Source organism: Papio anubis, chromosome 11 (genome assembly GCF_008728515.1).
Source record: "Papio anubis isolate 15944 chromosome 11, Panubis1.0, whole genome shotgun sequence".
NCBI classification, from domain to species: domain Eukaryota; kingdom Metazoa; phylum Chordata; class Mammalia; order Primates; family Cercopithecidae; genus Papio; species Papio anubis.
In genome coordinates, this window is record NC_044986.1 from 74,800,347 (window position 1) to 74,824,320 (window position 23,974).

The 23,974-nt window shown below is 49.2% G+C and overlaps 1 protein-coding gene across 6 annotated transcripts in view; it reads left to right on the top strand.

Annotated features, from left to right (window-relative positions):
- Positions 1-23,974, top strand: part of LOC103887515 — a 54,768-nt gene that overhangs the window by 13,047 nt on the left and 17,747 nt on the right. For 5 of the 6 annotated variants that reach the window (XR_001906384.3, XR_002524315.2, XM_017962858.2 and 2 more), the window contains one exon: positions 19,522-19,552. The gene's annotated coding sequence lies outside the window, so the exon portion shown is untranslated. Of the gene's footprint in view, positions 1-13,466; positions 14,992-19,521; positions 19,553-23,974 lie in introns of those variants that run through there. The other variant, XM_021943341.2, reaches the window with a different exon arrangement.

A 23,974-nucleotide genomic window follows, 5' to 3' on the forward strand; every position in this document is an offset into this window, starting at 1 on the left:
CCTACTGTGTCCCAGGCACCTGGGCTTCAGGGGCAAAGTACTGATAATGACCTTGAAGAACCAAGGAACTTCCTAAGGGAGAAAAGACAAGAACTCAGAACTCTGTGACCCAGTAAGACAGCGGTAAGCACTGTATGGGGATCCCCCAGAGGACTAAGAAAGTTCGGAAGGGAAATTTTTCCCACTTAGGGCGAGAAGTCAGCGAAGCCTCACAGGGAAGACAGCATTTTAGTTGACTCAGGACAGGGAGGATGGGGTAGGATTTTGATAGAGACTTCAGGAGAGGCTGTTCCTACCAGAGACAACAGCCAGAGCTCAGGCATGATGGTAAGGGTGAAATTTAACTAATGCACTTCAATAAGGAGGTTGAAATAAAAAAGCGATTCCAGGTTAACCTCTAATTAACCGGAAAATGCCAGTAACTGGAACCACTTATAGAAGGTTGTTCCATTAATTAAGATTTTCCTGTGCGTGTGCACGGTGTTTGAGACTACACAGTCACAGATATACTCACACACTTCTTCAGCCCCACGCTGCCCTAAGGACCCTCCCTTTGCACGCAGTGGGCGCGAATCTCTGCACCCCTCTGTGGCAGGGAACAGTGCTGCCCATCATTCGGAAGACAAATTCTCAGCACGTCACGCTGCGGCCCCACGGAGGCCCCATTCCAAGAGGATTGGAAATGTAATCACAACAGTTTTTATTAGCAAAAGAACAGCAGGAACCCTTCTGCTGTCCATATGGACAGATCCCGATGGGTATTCATGAAACAGTTTGCTACGGGAACAGCCGTGCTTAAAACTCCTCGTCCAATTACCTTTGAACTTGCCTTTTTTGCTGCAGTGGCTACCGCTGCTGCATGTGAAACATCTTACACAGTCGTTTCTCCCCAGGAGGGAGGCATCTGCTTCACACTGTTTGGGGTTCTTTGCCCCGGAGGCTGGGCAGCGGTGGGTCTGAGGAGACCCGGGAGTTTTGGGCCTGGTCACTCGTCATGGATGTCTGGGTGGTCAACTCGGTTTCATCTGTCCTGTTAAATTGGCCAGTTAATTGGAGCCAACAATAGCTTTTGGAGAAACCCCTCAGCCCTGTTGGGGCTTAGAACAAGGGGTGATTCTGCAAGGACATTTGGTGAGAGGGTTAAGAACTTGCTGATACAAGCATTGTTTCCTGGCCGTGTCTGAATGCTGCGCAGGTAGAGGGCAACGGGTATAGTGACCATGCAGCCTAGGTGCTTGGAGACATTTCTAATCCCCAATACCTCTTCTCATCATCCCTACTGGTCTCTGTAAGTTCAGATCAACTTATATGCCACAAGTCTAGGAAAGAAAATACAGTTTTTATGTATGGAGGACAGAAATGTGTACATTGGAAATAGGATCCCTGTTAAATCAGAAAGAAACCCCTGCCTTCTGCAGGTTGCAGGTGCCAGATCTTGAAATTCATTGGCTGGAAGAGGACAGAGAAGGAGGATCAAGCAACCTGAAGCCAGCAAGTCTCAGAGTTGGTGAAAATCAATATTGGGAGTGGCCAAAAAACCAAAACAGTTTTAGTGGTTGATGCCTTGTGAACTGAGCAGGTGGTCAGAGAGAAGTCAGAGGGGTATTCTGATGTTCTGCCTGCTGCGCTACCCATCTTCTGGCAATGATGTTTCCATTTTCCTTTGGGGATTCATGACTTTCCTGCTCTCAGGCAGTGGGGTTGGACTGCGCTGGCTTCTGTCCCCTGCCTTGAGGAGCGGATGTAGAACTCAAGCCTGGCCCAATAGCATCTCATGGATTGGTTGTGAAATGAGCCTACCTGGGACAATAAGGTTGTGACTTGGGGCTTTTGCTGAAACTCTCTTCAAGTGAGGAGGCTTCTACGCAGGGGAAATGTAGGCCTGAAGGTGTGGGTGGCTATGTATCTGTCACCTGGAAAGAACCTGAGGAGAATGATTCCCATCCTGATCCAACTGTGCCCAAAGCTGTACCATCCTGGCCACTTGGTACCTGAAACAATAGATCTTCTGTGCCTAAGCCAGTTAGAGAAACCTCTAGGGGTTAAGATTCTGCTAGATGATGCTTTCCTCAAAGGAAGTGGTCTTCCAGCTCTTCCTCCCTGGTTTCAAATCCATCACCTAAGACCTCCCATTTCTCATCGGGGGCAGCTTCTCAAGCTGGCTAGAGGCTTCAGGCATCTTCCCTGGGTGTGGAATCACATATGGCGGTGTCAGATGGTCCTGGGTATGATCCTGGCTCATTGTAGTGGCTCATTAAATCATGTTAATAATCTGACTGCATACATTTATGGGGCTTTTCCATTTCCCATCCCTGAAGGCAGAATCACCCTGGGGTTTAGTCCAGAGTGTGGGCTTTGGGGTCAGACCAGACCAGAATTCATGCTCCAGCACTGCCATTGCTAGCAATGACTTGGGAAAGTTGCTCAATCTCTGTAGGCCTCAATTCATCAGGAAAATGGGCATGACTATGCTCGTCCACCACCGGATGTTTCGAGGCCTGAATGAGAAAATTCATGCAAAGCAAAGCTTAGCCTGGCATGTTCTACATGGGAGCTACTATTGTTATTTCTAGAAACCCATAAAAACAAACTCTTAAAGCTATTAAGCCAACACCCCTCAATTGCTATTCCATTGAATTTCCCAGTACACACTCTTCCTTTTCTTTCTACCTTTCCCCCCCAGTATCCACTGAGGATTGGGTTTTCTGTTCTGAGTCTATGTTTACTCAGATGTAGAAGATAACAGGTACATTCTGAGAGCTCTCCAGGGGCAGGAGCCATACCCAACAGCCAGGAAAGACTAGAGCAGAAGAAAGTGTGTTCTGATGGAGGAAAAAGGGGCAATTCTCAGGAAGGGGACAGCCTTGCTGAGGGCTTATGAATCCAACATCTTTGACTCTATGATACTTTGTTTGAAGGACAAAACCACTGTTGTTCCACCTTGGAGATGGGGAGATCGCCTCTTCAGTTCAATTCAGTCTTCCTGAGTATCTGCTTTGTTTAGAGTCATGGTATCCAACCCAGCTCAGATTTTCCCTCTTATTTGTTTTCTTATGCAAGAAGAAAGAGGGAGTATGCAGCAGTATGGAAATTGTAGAAATTGGCAAGCTGATTCTATAATTCATATGGAAATGAAAAAGACCTAGAATAGCCAAAACAATTTTGAAAAAGAACAAAGTTGGAGGACTAACACTGCCTGATTTTAAAGCTTATTATAAAACTACAGTAATCAAGACACTGTAGTATTGGCATCAAGATAGACAAATAGATCAACAAAATGGAATTGGGAGTACAGAAATAGACCCATGCATATATGGACAACTGATTTTTTTGACAAAGTTGCAAAGACAATTCAGTGGAGAAAAGATAGTCTTTTTTTAAACAAATGATGATAAAAAAATTAGATACTCATATGCAAAAAAAAAAGCTTTGATCCATAACTTGCACTATATGTAACAATTAGATCAAAATGAATGACAAATCTAAATGTAAAACCTAAAACTATAACACTTCCAGAAGAAAACAGGAGAAATCTTTGTGACCTTGGTTTAGGTAGAGTTGTAAAATAGGACACCAAGAGCATAATCCACAAAAGAAAAAATAATATATTGGACTTCATCCAAATGAAAAACTTCTGCTCTTTGAAATACACTGTCAAAGGAATTAAAAGGCAAGTCACAAACTGGGAGAAAATACACAAAAATCGTGTATCTGATGAACTTGTATCTATAATATAGAAACAGCTTACAATAAAAATAAGACAACCTAATAAAAAGCAACCAAAAGATTGTAATGCACACTTTACTATAGAATATATGCAAATGGTTAATAAGCACATGAAAAGATGCTCAACATCATTAATCTTTAGGGAAATACAAACTGAAATCACAATGAGATATCACCACACATCCTATTAGAGTGGCTAAAATGAAAAAGACTGACCATGCCAGGTGTTGGTGAGAATATGGGGACTGAAACTCTCATACACTGCCACTGGGAAGTAAAATACTGAAAAACAGCTTGACTTTCTTATCAAGTTTAATGTGCACCTACAGTTATGATCCAGCCAGTCCACAGCTAGCTATGTACTGAAGAGAAAAGAAAATGTGTGTCCATACAAAGACGTGTACTCAAATGTTCATAGCAGCTTTACTGTAATTGGCAAAAACTGGAAACAACCTGAAAGTCCATCAGCAGGTGAATACATAAACAAACTGCGACGTGTCCATATATTGGAATACTGCTCAGAAATAAAAAGGAATTAACTGATGGTATATGCAATAATATAAACAAATATCAAAATAATTATGCATAAGGAAAGAAGCCAGAAAAAAGAGTAATACTAGTTTGATATGTATTTCATTCATATAAATTTTAGAAGATGCAAGCTTGTCTATCATGACAAAGAGCAGATCAGTGCTTGCCTCTGGGTTGAGGGCAAGGGGCTGGCAGTGAGTGGTGGAAGACAATTTCTGGGGGTGATGGATATGTTCATTACCTTAATTGTGATGGTTTCATGGTTTCTATATATGTCATAACTTACCAAAATGTACACTTTAATTATGTCATTTATTATATGTCAATTATATGTCCTAAGTATGCTGTTAGAAAAGAAAGAGATGATAAGACTTTAACAGCAGCACCTGGATCAGATAAAATAGTCCAAGGAAGTGACTGGCTGTCCAGGGGAAGAGGGAGAGATGGAACAGGCTACTGACTCCAATGCCAATGTCCCTCCTTTTGTACTTGCCCACCTTTTCCCCCAGTGTCCCCTCTGTCAGGGCATGCCCTTCCTATCCTCCTCACCTATTTAGATTCTATTGTCCTTCTACATCTAAGAGAGAAAATGCTTCCTCCATGAAGCCTTCCAGGACCACACCAGAGTTGTGTTTTCTTCATCTTATATGCTTGTACAGCATTAATTTTGTATATTACTCCTTGGAGCGTGCATTGTGGGTCTTGCTGCGTAGAGGACAAACAAGTGAAGGATTCAGTCAGCATCAGTAACTGCTCTCTCAGGCTCTCCTGAGGCTTCGGCAAGTGTCTTCTCTTCCTGGTCGTTTTTCCACCTCTGCTGGGATGGGACGAGAAGGAGGTCTGCCGACACAAGCATCTTTTCAGTGAGCAGCAACTCTGCCTACCGGAGGGCAATGCCCATGAAGCACCCCTCTCTCTCCCATACACAGTCAATCACAACATGCTCCAGGCTCTCTTCAAAGCTTGAATCAACCTACTCTCTTCTCTATGGCCACGACCCTAGTCCCAGCTGCCATCACTGCATTTGCTGGGAGCGCCGCACTAGCCTTGTCTCTGGTTTATCTACTTCTACTCCTCCCACCAGTCCCAGTGGGCCTATTCTTAACCCAGCACCCAGAGGGATTCTTCCAAGAATCGCATCAGCCTATGCCACTTCCCTGCATGTCACTTTTGCCTAAATTCTCCCAACTGCACTCAGATTGAAACCAAAACCCCTTGCCATGGCCATACAGCTGAGCTGATGTGGCTTCTGCTGCACTCACTGGACTGGCCTTTCTTCAGAATGGAGCACTCCCTGGACTCCCTGCCCCTCGGGTCCATGGCACATCTTCTCCCTCTCCTGGAGCTTGTTCCTCACCCAACCTCCTTTGCAGGGGAGCTTCTTCTGAGAGGCCTTCCCTGGATACCCACTTAAAGCTCTTCCTTCCTCTTTGTTCTTTGTCTCACAGCATCCAGTTCTGTTCTTTCTTAGCACATATTCCTGTTTGTAAGTGCATATTTGTGTGTTGCATTACTAACATAACAGCTGTCTGCTCCACTCAGCTGGGAGCTCTGGGAGAGCAGGGAGCCAGTCTCCCATTTACTGTTGTCTGCCATGTCTCCAGCACCAGGTTCTCAAAAATATTTGTTGAATGAATGAATGAATGAATGAATGAATCACAAGGGAAGATTTGAGGGGACTGGCTTTCTGCTGTATCCATTGTCCTAGTGACCTTGGAGCATGAGGATATATTTTTCTGCCTTACAATGCACATTTCTGAAATCAGGATGGCTCTTATCATTGTTGCATATGTTTAATGAGGCAGTATTTTTCCTCCAGGAAGCTTCTAACTTAGTGATTCACTCTTACAATGGTGCACATTATATCCAAGAATTGCAGCAATGGGAAAATCTTTGCATTGCCTAATAGATGAGAGTGTTTGGCCCTCAGTTTCTGAGAGCTTTCCTGTTGTCTCTCAGCCGTGACACCTGCTTTGTTACTTGGCTTGTGTGTTGTAATCAAATATTTAGTATTTATATTGTTCATAGGTATGTGCAGTTTCTCCTTAGCTCAGACTGTAAGCTTCCTGAGGGCAGATATGGTGTTTTACACTTTGCCATTTAAGGACTCAGATTGGGCACAGAAGGGGAGGGGAGGAGATGTTATGAAGGGAAGAGGAGGGGAGAGGAAGTGAGGGGAGGAGTATCTAATTCCTGGCCATCCCTAGCCATCCCTTCAGCTCCTACAGTGTCTAGTGGCCCAGCTGTGAGACCTCTTGAACTGCCCTGGCCTCATGGGCCCCGGCCCTGCCATCAGCCTCCAGACCTCCATGCTGCTGAGAAATGATGTGTCCCAATGGTTAGGAACACTGGGTGGACCCAGATCAACTTAGGCTCTGTCTCAGCTCTTGTATTTTGCTAGCTGTGTGGCTCAGGGCAAGTTGGTTTCTCTCTGAGCCTCAGTTTCCTCATTAGTAAAAAGGGGATGATAATAATATCCACCTTGTAGGATAAATGTAAGCGGAGGTTATGGTAAAAATATGAACAGCCTGTATTGTGTGAGCACGGGCCAGACAGCCAGTCCTAGAACAGGATTAGGCACAAACCTTTAGAGGTATCAGAGGAGGGCAGTGGTGGCTAGGGTGGAAGGAGGACAAGCAGGGGCTTGGGACGGAAGCCGTTTAGCAACCAACGTGAAAGTGATTCAATATTTTAACGACTGCCGTGCCATACAGGTGTGTGCTGCCTACGTTATAATATAACGAATGTGAGACATTTAGCATCATGCAGGGTAGATACTGCCTTGATTCAGGGTAGCAATTGCCAGTAGTGTGTCAGTAAATTCTACTAAACACTGGCTTTCATGAAAAAAAAGTCCTAATTTTTAGGGTTTGCCAATTTCCTTGGTGTAAATACTACCAACATGGTCAATTTCAAGCTACCAATGTGCCGATGCTGAACCTGGGGTGGGGAAGAGATGTGTATGTGACAGTCACCATTGTACAGAATTCCCATCACACAGACATAGGAGTCCTAGGTAAACTCAACAATATAGATCATAGTAAAGCATAGTGATATATTTTGAATATCCTTTAACTTTTGATTTTAATATAATTTATTTAACTAAATTTACAGATTTTACTTTGTAATAATGGCTGTGTTTAGCAACTGGCTTGCAAACTTTTTGAAAATTTAACAATTGCCTCTAGAGAAGTGGTATAAGCTGTCTTTAGCATACCTATGAATGACAATGACTATTATACCCACCAGTCTGCTTGCCAGATCTCTACCTAGTTGCATTTCTGAGGCTTCTGAGGACTCTCTTGCTCCTTGCCTGTAGCCGATCCCCTCTGATGCTCATTCCTGGCTCATTCTCTCACTTCCTGTCACACCAGTGAATTTGCTATTCTCAGGCAGGCCCCAAGTATGTGCTCCACCCAAGGGAACATGCCTAGTCCCCAGGTCCCCTCATTCTGTCTGGCCACCCCACCACCTTCTCAACCCCAGCTTCCCTGTTGGGTTGGCCCCTGATGAGACAGTGCTAATTTGGGGAGGAGAAGATAGTGTGTCTAAGGGAAAGCCATGCTTCTGGGATGTGAAAGCTGAGCGATGTTGCATTTCTTCTCAGGGCTAGAGAGAACCAGCTACAAAAGAGGGTTTGGCCTACGTTGCCAGACTGCCTGCCCTACCCTACTCTTGGCTGCCATCCTTAGCATTTCTGCTGGCGAAGGTGCTTGGCAAATTAATCCCCCAAATGCACAGAAATCTCTCCTGCCAAATTCAATTCTCCAACCAGCGATAAATGCTCACCACTGGCGTGTGCAAGCAAAAACAAAGCACAAACCCGGCAGCAAGGGCTGTGGCATTGGGGACGGGAAATTTACTGTCCTTTGAGAGCCCTGAGGTCTGTGCATCTCAAAGTTATCAAATGAATTAAAGGACCAAAGAAAAGATAAGGGGATTTGGTAAGCAGCAGTAAGCATGGCAGAGGAAAGGGTGCTCCACCTGGTTCAGACTTTGCCAATAGGCAGATCTGTCATCAAGCCTTATCTCAAGGACACTTGCTGGAAAGAGTCAGGCATCTCAGAGGCATGTTCAGGGAAAGGAGACACTGTTAGCAGACAGCCCTGTCCTTTGTCTCCCGGATAAGGAGAAAGAAAGGAGAAGAGGGAAGCTAGGCTTGGAAGACAGTGGTGTGTAGTGAAATGAGCCAAGATGTGGAGGCAAACTGGCTTGGTCTAAATTTAGGCTTTATCACTTTGTACTTGTGTGACCTTGGCCAAATTTGGCCCTATCTCTGAACCTCAGGTTTTTCATCTTTGAAAATGGAATAGTGGCATAGTAAAAGATACTATCGTTGCTTTGTCCGTATCTCTTGGCAATCACCATTCCTATGCACCCAAACTGGAGACTTCTAACACAAGCACCTGTGGATATTTGTCTAAGGGCTTTCAGGTTGTTCTGAGTATGTGTGTACGTGGCACAGGCCAGGCATTGTTGGGGAGTTAATCCATTCTCCCAACTGGGAGCAACTGTCAACCCATGACTGGCAGGAGTTGGAGGATACATCCCCCAGCTCCCTCACCCCTCAGTGGGATGACTGAGGTGTGCTGTGCACATCTCCAGAGTGGCCCAGGGTGATGGAGCCTCACAGGCTTGCAGTAGTGGAGTGCTCCAAAACATACTTTATTGGCTTCTTTCCCTTCTTTTTCTTTTCTTCACTCTCCTGACTGGTGCTTCCTGGGTTCAAATCCCAGATAAATTGCTTACACCTGAATCCTTGCCCCAGTGACTCCTCCTGGGAGAGTTCAATCTAAAAAACACATTGTATATCATAGGATAACTTTGAGGGTTAAATGGGAATTTGTTTAAAATGCTCAGAGAAAAATAAACTGCAGTGAGCATTACTAGTAGGGATTTGAGTAGATATTGGTCTCCTGTCCCTTTCTCTGTCTCCTATCTTTTTCTCAGGAAGAATATGATACAGTGAAAGCTTCTTCTTTCCAGCTCCCTTACAGACATTTGATCTCTCTGCAAGGGAGTGAGTGGGCGAGTGGCTATCTGCAAGGCTGTCTCCCCAATGCTCTGGATCCTGACTCAGAAGGGTGTGAAACTCCCCGCACATGGGGCATAAGTGGAGCCTCTGGGAGTTCTTTTGGGGGCTAAACAGACTCAAGGACTAATTAGCTAATGCCTGTGGAGTGCCTGGGAATGTCAAGTGCTGAGTGTGAAGTGCCATCACTTGAGATGGCTTCCCCTCTCTAAGCCCTCCACGGAAGATGCGTCGATTACCGCGTGTGGAGGAGCTGTTGCTGAGTCTCTGGTTGGGGTTCTTAACCAGGCAAATATTTACAGTCCCCACAAGGCACTCAGGGCTTCACAGGCCCCAGAGGCTGCAGCTCGCAGCTTGGCCCAGGACCACTAGACAGGGCCTTGGGGAGTGTTTCTGGGTTGCTGGTTCCTCCATGGTGCCCATGTGAGATTCTGCAGCCCAGTATCCCTGGGCCCCAGACCACTCCTCCTGTGCAACAAGCTCTTCCAGGGCACTCCAACCCACATAGCCAAGCCCTGAGGTTGCTCCTTGGTCTTTGATCATCCACCCAGTGCATGAGTCTGAAATCTGCTTCTTTCTAAACCTGTTCTTCCTCCTTCTGAAGGCGACATTGTCATCCTCCCCAACACTTCAGGCATCTTTGATCATTACCCAGAATGTTCAGCCACCCACCAAGCTGTTTGGATTCTTTCTCTGTATGAGTTCTGACATATACCTCCTGTGCATCCCATCACCACTGCCCTCGTTCAGGCCATCATCCTCTTCCCTGGTGCATTGCTTTCATCTCCTGACCACTCTCCTAGCCCCTAGTCTGCTCTCCACATAGCCAGTGGAGGCTCCTTCTGAATCGCAGTTCTGATGGAATTCCCCCTCAATGAACATTCAGTGGCTCCCTATGATTTACAGAATAAACTTCGAACTTTTCTGTCTGCCAGGGGGTCCATTGTGATTTGGAGAAAGTCCTAATCGAACTTTCTCACTTTAATTTCAACTCTCTTCTTCATGTTCCCACTGCTCCACCCAGCCTGAACTACTCTGGAGTTTGGGACCACTCCCCCAGTGAACCATCTAAGCCCTTTCACCTCCTGTCTCTTCGTGTATGTTTAGAGAACAGATTAAATATCATCTCATTCTTCTCTCACCTCCCATAACAATCTGATCCATGTCCTGGGAAAGCTATAGAGGCTTTTTGACTTTGTATTGCAGTGATGAGTAGGGAGTCAGCTTCATGCCTCCTCTACTAATGCTGTGTCTGGCCAAGACGTTTCTGACATCTGAGTGTGGTGCTGGAATACAGTGATCCCTCTATCAATAGAGAAGATGGTTGCATTTAATCCCAGTTGCCTGCTCACGGCTTGTTATCTAACTGAACGTGTGTATGAGAGTCTGTCTTTTCTCCCTGCCTTCAAGGAGCTCCTTGTACCTAATATTTTTCCTTAGTGCCAGCAAATATTAGTTGTTCAATGCTTGTTGAAACAATATGAACTTGTGGCTTCAGAGACCTCTGTGTATAGTAGATGTGGCATCTCTTCCTTAGGATGTATTTCTGTGAGCTGGGCTGATGGGACGTGGCAGCCAGTGTGGGCTCCATGGACAGAGCTCTGCTTGGAGTCCTGTGGTCCCTTCCAGGTCCTGGGTTCTCCAGGTGACAGTACCTGCAGAGGCCTCCTACTGGGAGAGCTCGTATCAGGAAGGCAGGATGTGGAGACTGAGGGCCTAAGGGCAGGGAGCCAGTCTGGATGGGCAGGTGGTGGAAGCATTTCCTCAGCCATGCAGGAGTGGGGCTGCTGGGAATCTGGGGCATCATCTGGCCCCACTGGGTTGGGTGATGGGGCATGAGGAGGTGAGATCCTGCTGGAGCATTTCCATCACTTCTGGAAAGGGGCCCAGTCTGGAGTTAATCCAGATATTAGATGGCAGGAGATCTAAAGTTATTAGGTCCAGTTTTGGTTTCTTTTCTTTTTCCTTAAAATAAAACAAATAGGGGTATCTTTACCCAGTCTAATTTGTACAGTCCTGGGAGCCCCACATTGCATAATACTAGGGTGTTATGGCAGAGCTCCTGGACTTGAGCTACATAGTAGCCCTGTGATATGATTTGGATCTATGCCCTTGCTCAAATCTCATGTTGAATTGTAGTCCCCCTTGTTGGAGATGGGGCCTGGTGGGAGGTGATTAGATCATGCGGGTGGTTTCTAATGGTTGAGTACCATTCTTCTAGTGCTGTCTTGTGATAGAGTTCTCCCAGATCTGTTTGTTTAAAAGCGTGTGGCACCTTCCCCTCCTCTCTCTTCCTCCTGCTCCAGCCATGCAGCACATGCCTGCTTCCCCTTCACCTTCCACTGTGATTGTACGTTTCCTGAGGCCTCTCCAGCCATGCTTCCTGTATAGCCCGTGGAGCTACAAGGCAATTAAACCTCTTTCTTTATAAATTACCCCGGATTAGGTAGTTTCTTATAGCAATGTGAGAACAGACTGATACACCCTGTTGGGTCCTGACTTCACAATCTGGTAGCCTGCTGAGCAGATAAGGTCCTCTGATAGTTTTTGTCTGACCTACCAGCGTTGATAAGAAATTGAGCTAACATTTTACAATTGTGAGACTTTGCATAACATTTCACATTTCTGGTTTCTTTTAAAAAATGGGAAGACCTTGCAAGACTGGGCTTCTTACTCCTACAAGGCAACTGTAAGCTGGAGCTGGGCAGTGGTTGCTGCTCTAGGCAGGGCGGGTGACCTCAGCGTGCCTCGGAAATCACTTGGCTTGTGTCACTCACTTATTGTCCTGACCTGTGGCCTGGTCTTAGGTCACAGTCAAGGAGAATGTCACTGATACAGTGGAGGACCCTTCACCATCATATGTGAGGCCAGAACAATGCCATTGAGCTAAGCTGTGTGTATCCGAATGGCAGAATGTCAGAGTTGGAAAAGCCTTTCTGGAACTTTGTCTATATCTCTCCTATTTGCAAACATAGACCTGGAGCCAAGAGCCAGAACGGGACTTTCCCAAGGCCACTCCTTGAGTTGATGGCAAAACTGAGACCAAAACCTGGGTCTCCTCACCCACAAGCAGGAATCTTTCCTGGTTAGAGACAGAGCATCCTGTCTTCCCTTCCTTTGTGCCTCTCATTTCATGGCCATCAGCTCCATTGCAGACCTGTGTGGAAATTGGGGGAAGACTGTGATGGGGAGGGCTGGGGAATAAAGGCCAGGGAGGCCCAGCCTGCTCGGGATAAAGGCTGAATGCAGGGGCGTTCAAAAGCCACTGGGCACTGAGCGAATTAAGCCATGCTTGTCTCCGTTGCCCGGGTACTCTTTATGCATCGCATAATGCCATTGTTCAGCCAGAGCCAGGGGCCAGAACGAGCACTTTCTTTGCAGGTAGGCAGCCAGCGCAGGCCCAGCAGCAAGGGAAGGAGCAGGGGAGGCTGGAATATTCCAGCTTGAAAACAGCAGCTGTATAATAAAGCCGGGCTGGTTTGTCTCAGGGCCCCGCTGTCCCTTCTCCCTGCCTCAAAGTAGCAGCATGAATCAGTTCATTGCGGCAATGGTCCAGGCGATGTGACTTGCATCCCCATCAGCTACCTGATTGCGGTCCCTGGATACACGAGGCGCTGGATGTGCCTGGCATACCAAACCGCCCGCCTCTGTGCCGCAGCTACTGGTAATGAAGATCACTGGCCCCGCCCAGCACTGCGGACAGAGCCGGGCATTCTTCAAGGCCACCACTGGCCTTTTATCTTGTCCAAGGCTCTGGGATAGTCACCGAAATCCTTGGGCTGCTTTTGACGGGGGCCACCAGCCTGTCTTAAAGATGCCCTGACAAGCCCCTCCGGCCCTGGGCAGACAAAGGCTTGAAAGGAGAAGAATTGCACACGGTCCAGACGCTGCTGTTTCTAATACGTTATTTTGACACACAATTAACTGCAAAATTTGCTCTAAGCTAAGAGCTCGGGCCCTCACAGGATTCGTACAGCACAATACAGGCAGGATTTGGTTCTGTGAAACCTCACTCTTCCTGAAGGGCTAGGGATTGCCGGCTCCCCACGGCGATGCCACCCCTCTCAGGGTCGACTGTGGGCACCGATCAGAGAGGATGCATCAGCCCGCCCAGAGCCCAGCATGGGGCCGGGGGAACCGTGGCACGAGTTGTGGGGAGGGGGTGGATAAAGCTTGCACAAAACCTTCCAACAGAGCTCCCTGAACAACAACCCTTCCTAAAATGGTGTCGCTTATCCTCCACTGACAAAAGCCTGATTTGAGCTCTCCCCGGAGGTGGGATGAAGCGAACACATTGCCTTTTATCTCCCCATCGCTTTGAGAGGGGAAGACAACTGGTACAGAGCGTGGTGGGGAGCCCTGGAGAAGGCACTCTCGAATGAAAGGCATAATCTCCGGCTCCCCTAAACCAGGAGGGGAGGCAGCTTTCATCCCCCACCGCGGCCTGCTCCCCCCGTCCTGCAGGCATCTGAATGGGAGTGGGGAGCTCAGAAGGAGAGGCTCCTGCCGCTGCACAATGCCACACAATATTGCTTCTCCCCAGGAGCCCAGGGGAGGCCATGGGCATATAGCATCTTACTTTGAAACCAATTCTCCAATCAGCTATTTAAATAAGAAATATAATCTCATTGAACACCCAGAGCTATTGGTCTCAGATGCTTCCATTTACAAGGCACTTGAAGAAAGTCCCCAAGCCCCCGGTTTATCAGGACAGCCAGCTTAGGACGACTGACTGGGGAAAAGAGAGGTGCTAGAGAGGGAGGGGAGAGAACTGAAGTTGGCCCTTAGAATCCAGGCTGTCAACTTCTTGAGGGGTGAACCCACACCGCACCTGTTGGTGCTCTATGCGGAGGAGGTGGGAGAGGTCTGTGGGTTTTCAGAAAACCACCTTATAGCAGGCAATGCCCTGTAAAGTTGTGAAGGGGGAAGAAGGGGCACACAGCATTGTCTCTCTCTTTTGGAAACATCTTTTTGAGTATGTACTGAAGTCATTGCCATAGTATTTTTTTGTCAGAGGCCAAGTGGCTGTTAAGACCCAGTGGGTGAAATTCCCCGGACGAAAACCGGCCCAGCAAGGAGAAGTCAGGGCGATTGCCTTGACTGAGCCTCCCCTGCCTGAGCTCATGGTCTGCCTCTGGCACCAGCTGTGTTTCTAGGCTTTCTGGAGAGGGAGGTGTGAGGGCCTGTGCTGACCGCTGTGGGAATCCTGAGAAAGCTCATCTGTCATGTGCTAGCTTTTAATCTACAGCCAGCTCACTCACCGGGGGCCTCAGTGTTTCTCACTTGCAAAACAGGTTGTAAGGACCACGTGAGCTGAATGTGGACCGTGCCTGAGAGGTGGACTGTGCCCCATACGGGATGGATACGATTCTACTGTGATGATGGCACGCTCCGTCTCACTCACAACTGGGGGAACATGGCCCATTGCTCAGGTTCTGGCATGTCATTTCTGGTCAGCAGCCCCACCCTTCCTTGCCCTGTCCTGTTCTGCCCAATTCTGCCCCACTCTATCTTGTTCCCTTCGAAATCTGTGGTGCTGATGACCACCTGTGAGAGGTGATGTCCTGTGAGAGGCTGTGAAGGGGAGTGTCTATTTGAGCTGGAAGGCTGCCTGGAGGAGGTGTGGCTTGAACTGGGCTTGAGCAGTGGGGAGGATTTGGAGAGCGGAGGAATGAAGGAGAGCAGAGAGGAGAGGCTTGGAGGTAAGAACAAGCAGAGAGGGAGGGCTGGGGAAGCCAGCCTGCAGTGAGAGGAGGGGAGGTGAGGCGCTGTGCTGGGGAGAAGGAGGAGAGAAGGGTGGGAGGTAGTGGAACCCTGCCCCTCCTTTCTTGGTTGCTTTGCACCCATCTGGCGTCCTTGCTGATCAGGGGATGAATCTGGCTAGAGGGGAGCAGAACTGAAGAGCAGAGCTGTGCAGCCCTGGAAGCATCCTAGAGACCGAGACCCTCAGGGGCAAGGGCAGGGCGCTCACTCAGTCACACCGTGGGTCAGCAGCAGGGCAGGACCGCACTCTGTGCCTCCTGTCTTTTTCTCCTGTTGTGAAAGCTAGCTCTGATGAGCACTTCTGTGCACCAGGCACTGTTCTAAGTCTTGGTATGGGTTTCCACAGTTAGTCCTAAGACAAGCCTATCAAGTAGGGAGCATTGCTCTCCCCACTTTAGAGACGAAGAAGCTGAGGCCTGGAGGAGTCTTGAACGTTGCCCAAGGTCACACTGCCGGGAAGAGGTGGAGCCCACAGGCCACCAGCATTGAGCTCCTTTCTGACCTCTTATCTTTGGGGGAGATTGGCCCAGTTTCCTTCTCCTTTTCTGAAGGAGCGTGTGCGTCCTTGGTGAGACCAGGAAAGGAGGTCTCAGCTTCATTTGGTATTCCCTCCCTCCTTAGTAAAGCACCTAAGTGCCTTCTGCTCTCCCGGAACGTCAGGGAACATCAGTAAACATCAGCGAGGCGGGAGAGGAATGCCCCCAAACCCGTGCCCCGTGGTGCAGGAAGGGCTGACTCACTCGGCTGACTTCCATTAAACATTTGACGCATCACAGAACTGCCGAAAACCATCCATCAGGCCACCTCCCTCCGCCTGCCTCCCTGCCCTGCTCACAGGGGGGGTTTGGCCTCAGCCTGCATTCCCTGGCTCCAGGGAAGAGAGAGGAGAGGGGCAATACCCAGCCATGGCTGTGATGCTAGTAAGAGCACCATGTATTGAATGTCAGTGTGCCCAGGCAGACCTCAGCACATTACAGATTTTATCTCACTGAACCCCATGATCGTCGATGGGTACGGTTGTTACCTTTCAGTAGATGTGGAACCTCACATCAAAGAGGGCCATGGCCACTCTGAAGGCGCTAGGGCAGCACTGAGCCCAGGGGTATGAGTTGAAAGCCCCCTCCACCCTTCTGCATTCCTCGATGGGGTGGAGCAGATTAGGTACCCCACAGTGGGATGGGGCCAGAGCAGCACAGTACCTTTAGTGGTCAGTGTCCCATGGAGGACAGCCCTGGCCAGGGCAGGTTGGGGAACCCCAGCACAGGGTGAATTGCAGGACAGCGGTCCATGTGTAGAGGCACTCTGTCCTTCCCTCCACCTGGTTACTGCAGCCAGACCAAGTTCTCTGGGCTCCCCCATCTCCCTAGGGCCCCCATTCAATCAGGGGCCAGTCTCTTTGGTTCTCCGAGCTAGATGTTCCTGAATCCACAATCTCACCCCCTTTCCTTCCACGTCACAGCCCCTCTTGTGGGGGACTGCCCCAGCCTCCTACTGGTCTCTGGCCTCACCTTGCCAATTTCTTCTCCCCACTGTAGCCAGAGGGATTGTTCTAGAGCCCATGTCTGCCCTCTGGTTCTTCCGCTTAAAATTCAACCTGACTGCCTCGCATGGGATGGAGCCCACATTCTGCACTCAGCCTGGCCTCCCCGGGACCCTCCCACCTGCCCCTTGGTGGCTGCCCCCCTGCTCGTGCTGGGGTCTCGGCTGTGCTGTGCTCCCGGCAAGAGAACTGTCCGCTGCTCCTTGGCTGGTGAATTTCTGCTCGTCGTTCAAACTCCAATGCAGAGCACCTTTCTTCCAGGGGGTCCTCCCTGATAGCTTTTATGTGCTTCATCCCAACACTGCACAAAACGCACTGTCCCATTTTCTTTCCTGTATGTCTGTCACCCTCTATTGACCATCAGTTCCAGGAGGGCAGCGAGTGTGCCCCCTTCACCACTGCTCCCCTAGAGTAACATGGGGGCTGCTCCACAGCAGGCCCTCCAGAAAGGGATGGCTGCGTGATTTGAATGAATGATGCCTGATACGGCTAAGACAGGAACTCCCCAAGGTGCAGCAAGGGTCAGGGACTCAGATGCAGGTGACAACCTAGCAGCGGGGAGGTGGTGTGATGTTTGGAGTTTAACTGACCCCTGTGCATACAAGCTGTGTGGCCTCTGCCTGCCTGTTTGCTTGCATGCAACATGGGGATAATGACAACTCCTTTACCAAGAATTTGTCCTGAGAGGCCCTGGAGATAATACCTGGGCAGCGCCCAGCCCTGTGCTGGGCACAGAGGAGGATAAGGTGGTGCTCCCTCTGGGGCTTGAGGCTGGGGTCAGGCTGCAAGCTTCTCTGAGACAGCGGGTGGAGCTGACCTGGCTCGGCAATCAGGAGGACCATGAGTCCTGGGGCTACAGTTCAGGCACACAAGAAGAGACAGGGGCAAGACATTCCCCACGCTGCTCTGGGCTGGCCTCAGCATTTGGAGGCTGAGCTCTCACCAGTAGCTTATCCTTCCTTTGAATGGAGCCAAAGGCAATCAGGAGTGCTATGAGCCCTGGGGCTACAGTCCAGGCACGCAAGTGGGGACATGGGCAAGACATTCCCCACGCCCCTCTGGGCTGGCCTCAGGCATGTGGAGGCCGAGCTTTCACCATTAGCTCATCCTTCCTTTGAATGGAGCCAAAGTTAGAACTGGGCCACACTGAGATTACCTACGTGGGGAAGCAGAGGCCCAGGGAGGGTTTGGAATGTGGGTGTGGGTGAGGAAGGTGGGATGTGGGGAAGAAACACCATTTATTAGTTACCTACTAAGGTGTGGGAGGCACGGGCTTTAGTGACAGTCAGGCGCCCCCAGTTCCTGGGTGTGTGGCCTTGGGCACATTGTGTAAAATGGGTATGAAATGGCACATACCTAGGTGGTTGCCGGGAGGGCAGGGGACGCGGTACAGAGGAAACACCCAGTGCCCAGTGCCAGCTGTGGTAAGTGCCTGCTAACTGAAGCCCACTGTGGAACCTTTGGGGTGCCTCGGTCTGGTAGGTGTGATCTCTGTTTCCAGAAGAAGACAGAAGGACCAGGGAGGTGAACCGAGGAACTCAGGGCCACTCAGCCACTAGGGGCCAGAGGGACAAACAACCTGGCCCCAGGCTCCGTGCTGAGGATTTAGCTACGGGGACTACATATGGCGGGGTAGTATTTTTCTCATTGCCTTCACGTCGTGTTTCTTAATTTAAAGTGGGAAATTCCATATTGGGTGCCTCATCAATCATTTTTGTGAGCTCAGCTCCGTGGAAAGCACAGAAAACATTTATATTTGCAGCTCAAACTGTCGAAAATGTAAAACAATTTAAATAATATTAACATTTTAACAGCCTCCACTCACGGCTCTGTGAAATTAACCATTATCTTTTGGAGTATTTGTTAAAATTCAGTCGCGGGTAAGTGGTGAGACCCATGGGCAGCGCGTTTGGGGGTGAGGGTGAGAGGAAAGGCCAGGGGGCCACCCGTGTGAGCTCTGAGGGGCTGGTCCCACGCAGGCCTCCTGGCCATTCTGCCAAGCCTGTGTCCTTGCTCAGGGGACAGCCTCCTGTGGCAGGGACTGTGGCTCCTCATGTCTCAGATGAAGACCCTCCAACTAGGCTGGGTGCTGGAGGGCCAGAGAGAAACACGACACTGACTCTGTCCTCAAGGGACCCCGGTGGTGGGGATAGGTGACTGGCAACATGCACACTGGTGTGGGATTTATGCTATACAGAAGAAGGGAGTGCTGGGGTGCTGGGGGCACTGAGGGGGAATCAGGAGCACCTCCTGGAGGAACCTGCATCTGAGATGATTCCTTGTGTTGGGCAGGCACTGTGTGAGGGAAGAGATCATCTCCAAGGCGTGGCCTTGCTATAAACCTCAAGAGCCTAAGAGTGCCTGCGTTTTGTCCCAGGCAGTGAGGAAGAAGGGCCTACAGAGCAGTGCTTCTGGGTGGTTCTGTTAAGCTTCACACACAGATCTGGGTTGGGTTCATGTGAACAGGGATGCAGACAAGGGGGGGGCACTTGTTGGGCTGTTGGGTGATCCAGGAGTGATGAGCTCGAAAAACCAAGACTCAGGAAAGAATGATGTTATTTTCCAATAACAAGAATGACAGATGACTTTTCCAATGGCTTCAGCAGGAAGAACTAGGCTTTGTGGGCAGATGTTATAAGGTGATAGTACAATTTCTTTCCTACTACATTTTCTTTTCTTTTTTGAGTTGAGTTCCTGCTCTGTTGCCCAGGCTAGAGAGCAGTGGCATAATTATAATTCACTGTAGCCTTGAACTCCTGGGCTCAAGCGATCCTCCCACCTTGGCCTCCCCAAATGCTGGAATGACAGGTGTGAGCCACTGCACCCAGCCCTACATTTTCTTACCTATTCCTTCTTTTATTGTTATTATTTACTTTTTCATTTAATCTTGCTCCTTCTAATACCTGTTCTTTCTTCTGCTTTCCCATAGGGTCATGATGCCATTGACCAGTAATGAAATGGTGAGCTCCCCGTTGTCAGGGTTGTCAGACAGATGTTGGGTGACATCAAGGACTGGTAAAAAGGGATTTCTGCCTCGGACATTTATTCAGCCCCACTGTGGGCCAGGCCTTGACTAGACACCACCTCCTTGGAAAAGAGCCAGACCTAGTCGTCACTTTTGAGGGGTGTTACAGACTGAATTGTATCCACTCCCCAAATCTGTATGTTGAAGCCCTAACCCCTAATGTGATTTTACTTAAAAATTGGTAATGAAGGCTAAATGAGGTTGTAAGGGTGGGGCCCTAACCTGATAGGACTGGTGGTGTCCTTATGAGAACAGGAAGAGACACCAGAAAGCTCACTCTCATTCTGTGAGCACACAGAGCAAAGGCCATGTGAGGACACAGCAAGAAGGTGGCAGTCCACAAGTCAGGCGGAGAGCCCACTTCAGAACCAACCCCAGTGGCACCTTGATCTTGGACTTCTAGCCTCCAGACGGGGGTAAAGAAATGTCTATTGTTTATAGCACCCGGTTTGTGGCATCTTGTTATGGTAGCCTGAGCTCACTAGTCCAGGGGGTTCTTAGGTGAGGGATATGCTAAGGTTGCTGACTGTAATACAGTACTATACAGGACAGAAGTATGCACAGAGAAAGGAGTGCCTGGCTCAGTCAGGTGGGCATCAGGGAAGGCTACCTGGAGGAGGTGGTGGTGCAACAGAGTAAAGAGAAGCTGGTCATGAAGAGAGGAAGAGGAAGGAGAAGAAGCAGAGGTCGGGGGAGCAAGGTGCAAAGACACAGAGGTGTTAAAAGGATAGCAGGTTTGGGGACACCAAGAAGAATTCTGTGTGATTGGAGAGCAGGGTTGGAAGAAGATTTGAGAGGAGAGAGGAGGCTGGGACACAGTTGGGCCCACTGATGAGGGAGGACCCTTCTCTATCTTTCTGAGAAGATGATTTAGAGACTGCCACCTGCCAGAGGACTCCACAATCAGCGACTCACTTGCTGTGTGACCTTAGGCAAGTCACTTAACCTCTGCGCACTGTAATTCTCTCATTTGTAAAACCAGGCGAAGCATCGCTGCCCTGCCTGCCACCCGGATGCTTTGTGGGCTCAATAAGCGAGCGTGTGTGAAAGCACTCTGGTGAAAGCCCCATAATAGCGCCACGGAAATGGAAGGTGTTATTATTATGTAACCGCGCTGACTCCCGTCAGAGAGCGTGGAGTCAATTGGAGTCTTGAGGGATGTCAGGGAATTGGCTGCTCTCTGAAGCTTGTCATAGAGACCTGTCTTTTTATTGTACTCCTTTCATATCACTGTTGGCCCGATGAAAGAAGGGGAGAGAATCTTTGATATGTCTAAATATTCCGCTGCCACCAAGACAGGAGGAATTCTGAGGAAGAGCTATTATGAGAGGCTGAGCTGGAGGCAGGCGCTTATGTGGATCAGAGGCTGTCAGTTTGCATAAACAGCCTTCCGCACTTCCCAGGCTGCTGTGGGCCTTGGCACAGAGTAGGTGCCAACCGTGCTGGTTGAATTGCAGTGGCACTGCCCAGGCAGGCAGAGAACCACCTTCTGGTTCCCATTCTGCATCCACTTTGCTGGGCAACCCAGAGCCAGTCACTTACCCTCTCTGAGCCAAGAAAGACATTACATAGTGCTTCCTGATGGTGAGGTCTTTTATGAACGGGGAAGATAAGATGCCGTATGGTACAGAGATCTGGGCAGGCCAAAGAAGTGACCAAGCACAGGCTGCTGACCTCCTGGGCATGATAACGTAGGGAATTTCCTCTCTGGGAAGGATGCATTAGGATTGTGTTCTTCCTAGACCTTGTGTCAGAACCACCTAGGGAGTTTGAAAAATCAGATTCCCCAGCACTACTCCAGGCTTAGAATCAGGATCTCTGGAGGTGAGGCCTGGAACTGTCTTCCGCAAGCTCCCTGGTGGTGTGGATGCAAGTGGCTCAGCACTGGTCCATGCTCCTGCGTTTACAAAGGCCTGGACCTGGTCAACTGTCTGGCTCGGACACACTGATTCCATGGGAACAGTGTGTCCATCTAGCACAACAGTGCTAGATGACATAAGACAGGGCAGGACACCCTGCCTAGTGCTTGACCCAGTGAGTCCAGCCCTTTCCCTGTTTACTTCTAGGCCACACTAAGCCCTCCAGGAGCCTGTGGGTGGGTCCTGGACCCACTAGTCCATGAACTGGGGAAATGATGGTTGTACTCTGGCTCCTGGCCAGCTCCGCTGGGTATGATGCCTTCCATACCAACCCTATAAAGATTGCCATGCCTAGATGGAGCCCGCCATGTCTGGCTCGAGACTTATAGAGACCAACTGGGGAGGGCTCCTGGCAGGTGAAGAATGGGCCTCTTGGTACTCATTTTTAATGACTTGTCAAAATCACTTGTCAAAGTGCCTTCGCTGACAGGGAGCCTCAGAGAAACGCCTGGAGGTACCACCTGAAAACAGTTCCCTGTTTCAAAGGTGAGGAAATGGACTAAGAAGGGCCAAGTTGGTTTGTTGCTTTCACTAGAACCCCTGTCCTGTTGGATTAACCCTGGGACCTGGGTGAACTTGAAGAAGGCAGAGCCCGGACAGGCGTACAGAATCGGAGACTGTTTTATGTTCTAATGTAGGCTGACATCCTGGGGGTAGATGATAGCCTGTCCCTGTCCTGGCTCTCATGGGTCTATTGAATCTCTAGGCTCAGCACATCACCGTCCCCCCAGTCCCTGCCTTCTCTCCACCACCACGACAACTGACTACCAAGGAAGAATAAGAGCAGTGCTTCTTGCCTTGGCTGCCCACTAGAGTTTCCTGGTGTACTTCAAAAAGTCCCGATACCCAGCCACACCCTTGACCAATCAAGTCAGTATCTCGAGTGTGGGACCCAGGTCTCAGTAAATATTTTTAAAGCTCCCTAGAGATTTCACTGTGAAGCTAAGGGGAGAACTGCTACTTTAGAGCAGTGATTCTCTACAGGGGGTGATTTTGCCCCCCAGGGGACACGTGGCAATGTCTGGAGACATTGTTGATTGTTACAACTGGGGAAGTACTACTGGCATCTGGCTGGTAGAGGCCTGGGATGCTGCTAAACACTCTGAAGTGCACAGGACTGCCCCTACAACAGAGAACCATCCAGCCCCAAATGTCAGTAGCGGTGGGGTTGAGAAGCCCTCCTTGGATGAAATGGGGGAGGTCACCTTGCTCACCATTCAGCCTTGCAGGCTGACCATCTCCCTCTTGCATCTTCCCAGCTCCCTTTGAAGGGAGCCTCTCCCAGAGTACTACAAGTTTCCCAGTGGGTGTGAGCGGCTCTCAGCATATTAGCCACTTGGGTTTTCTGCCATATCCAATACCGGTCGTTGAGACAACCATCAAAATCACAACGATCTTTCACCTTTACTAGATGAAAAGTAAAGGCAAACTGCTCTCAGATGAGATGGAGGGAGCAGAAGGCTGGAGCAATGCCTAGAGCTGGAGGGCTATGATTCAGATGCATGAAACAAACATCCCCACATCAAAGTTAATTTCTTCCTCATGTAAAGAAGTCTGTTGGTGTGGAGCCCAGGGCTGGAAAGACAGTCCATGTGTCAGGGACCCAGACTCCTTCTGGCTTCTTACTCCCCCGTCCTCAGCACATAGGCCCCCACTGTCGTGCAAGAGGGATGTGGAGCTCTCAGAAGGACTATGCTTTTTTTCTCCTTCCGGGACTGGTGGAGGCACCCAGCCATCCTGATTCTTCCATGTATAATAATCCTGTGAGGAATAGAGAGTAGGTGTCATATCTGTCCATTCTACAGATGCAGAAACTGAGGCTCAGGGACTTTGAGTATATGTCAAGTTAGAAGTGGAATTCAGGACTTCCAACTTTCCTAATGGTGGTCTTTCTCCTGCAGGGGACTGAGGGGGACACACACCTTCCTCATCTAAGCCTTTTACATCTCAGATCTGGTGAATTTTTCTGACTCCTTCAAGGCAGGGCCTGCCTACACATATGGTGTTTACTCCCTGAGTTTAAATGACATTATGGCTAGATGACATAAGACAGTGACTTTTTCTTTTTTGAGACAGGGTCTTGCTGTGTTGCTTAGGCTGCAGTGGCATGATCACAACTCACTGCAGGCTTGAACTTCTGTTCTCAAGCGATCCCCCTGCCTCAGCCTCTGGAGTAGCTAGAACTGCAAGTGCACACCACCGTGCCTGGCTAATTTATTTATTCATTTTTACTTTTTGTAGAGACAAGGACTCACTATGTTGCCCAGGCTGGTCCCAAACTCCTGGCCTCAAGCAATCCTCCTGGCTTGGCCTCCCAAAGCATTGGAATTATAGGCATGAACCACCATGTCTGGCCTATGGTGGCTCTTAAAGCATTCTGCAGCATCGGAATCATCTGGGAGCGTGTTAGAAATACAGATTCTTGGGCTGGGTGCGGT